General features: G+C 43.8%; 1 pseudogene; it reads right to left on the minus strand.

The window, feature by feature from the left end:
* Positions 1-467: 467 nt before the first annotated feature.
* LOC105886391 overlaps positions 468-2,306 on the minus strand; it is a 2,717-nt pseudogene continuing 878 nt past the window's right edge.

Here is a 2,306-nt window from a genome sequence, read left to right on the forward strand (position 1 = left end):
ATTACAAGTGCAGCACCAGACCATTCTCGGTTGTCTCTAATTTGAGGTATTTGTAGCAGTGCGTCCCAGGTAACCACAGTAACAAGAAGGGAAACAAAGGAATGCCATGCATATTCTCATATTCTCCCATATGAGAATACAAGATAAACTTTACAAATTGGAGATAAACGTGCCCCATTCACTGCAGTGATTTCTACCTATGCCTGAGCAAGACTCAGGGGATGGTCACCTTGGTTTGATAGCCATACTGTTCTGAGACACCAGTTAACAATCAGCCCTTCTGTGGCACTAAAAGGGGACACAGTATCCTGGACTCTGCTCAACAGGACAGCAGGACACAGAATTCGAGCCTTAAGTCAGTTGGGTGCCAGAACATCCTGTGTAGACCACCAGGCTATTGCTAGCCATGAGGGCTTTGACGAACTTGGACTTTGGGCAATAAGCCCTCCAGAAAAGCCTGGCCCAAACTACACTGCAAACCTAACTCCCACAGACTCTGGCTTCTGAACTCTCTGGGAGCTCCTGCTGCTGTGCTTCTTAGGGCCTGGGTCATCCTTTCCCCTTATTGCCTTGCGTCTGAGCCCTGAACAGGACAACTGCTCTGCCTGCACTCCGATCTGTTCTTTTCTTTCTCTTCTTTTTCTTTTTTTCTTTTCTGTGCTTGTCTGTGGGTTTGTCATCTTCAGAGTCCTCAGAAGAACTTGGTGAGGGGGTGTGAGCCCCACAACCCTTCTCCTGGAGCTCTCTGGTCACCTCATCCACTCCTTTGAGTCCTCAGGAGCCTGATAGTGAGACATGTGATCCACTCGGATAGCCCCCGTTTTGATCTTGATTCCATTGAAATTATCAGTGGCCAGAATTGTGCTCCTCTGGTCTTCATAGAAGAGGAAACGATCCTTTTGATTTCCCAGTCTTCTTGTCCCAGATGAGACTAATGTTAATAGCCTCCTCGTATCGTGACAACACATGGATGATTTCCCCTTTGATCAGTTCACAGGAAACCCTCCCAAGAAGATCACAGGCCTGTCCTTATACTCAGAGTGCTAGGACAACTTGCGTCCTCCCAAGCTGGACCTCTCACTCATTGATCAGCTTCACCTTAGTTAAAGGATTCACTTTCGTGGGTTGGCAACCCTGAGAGATTTTATTTATAAAGGCTCTAGAATAAAACACAAGTTATTATAAACCAAAGTTCAAATTCCTCTGAGCCCATAGGCAAAAGATTTATAATGGCAAGGGAATTTGATTGGAGATCAAAAAGGCAATGCTAGAACATTTAAAACATGCAAGAAAACAGGGGAGTGCTTTGTGGCTTAGTGAGTAGGGCGCTGGCCCCATATACCAAGGGTGGTGGGTTCGAACCCGGCCTCCACCAAACTGCAATAAAAAATAGCCAGCCATTCTGGCAGGCACCTGTAGTCCCAGCTACTCATGAGGCTGAGGCAAGAGAACTGCCTAAGCCCAACAGCTGGAGCTTGCTGTGAGCTGTGATGCCATTGCACTCTACCAAGGGTGACACAGTGAAACTCTGTCTCCAAAAAAAAAAAAAAGTAAGAAAACAATGTGACCTAAAGACCTTCTATTGAACCAACTTGTCCATGAAAAATCAAAACATATTTCAATGTATATTGAGACAATGCTCCTCCTGTGTCCTTCCTCAGCAGTATTCCAGAGGATACTGATCTTTGATCTTCCAGTCAAAGGTTACTAAACATTTCAAAGGGACTGGAAGTGACCACTTGATGTGTTTAAATTGCTTGGATTAGATTAAAATGATTGGGTCTGGTCACAGATTTTGTTGTCAATGTTTTTAAAAGACAAAGTCTCACTCTGTTGACCCAGGCTAGAATTCCAGGGCATCAGCTTAGCTTACAGCATCCTCAAAGTCCTGAGTTCAAGTAATCCTCCTATGTCAGCCTCTGCCATAACTGAGACTGCAGGATCCTGTCACCATGCCCTGCCTGGATAATTTGTTTCTACTTTTATTTTGTTCAGATTTAATTTTTATTAAATCATAACTGTATACATTTATGCAATGTGATGATTTGATATACAATGTGGAATGTTTCAATCAAACTCATTAACATAAACATCACCTCACTTATTTTTGTGGTAAAACATTTATAATATACTTAACTGTTCTGAACTGTACCTTTGCATTGTGTGCATTAGGTAAGTTCCCACCAAATACCCTCCCTCCACTTCCCTTCCCCGCCCCTCCTCTCTCCCCTTTCTTTCCCCAAGCCCGTCATTATTTGATCTTTGATAAGCCTAACAAAAATGTACATTAGGGAAAGATTCCCCAT

Source organism: Otolemur garnettii, unplaced genomic scaffold (genome assembly GCF_000181295.1).
Source record: "Otolemur garnettii isolate 467f Iridium unplaced genomic scaffold, OtoGar3 scaffold00008, whole genome shotgun sequence".
In the NCBI taxonomy this organism is placed as follows: domain Eukaryota; kingdom Metazoa; phylum Chordata; class Mammalia; order Primates; family Galagidae; genus Otolemur; species Otolemur garnettii.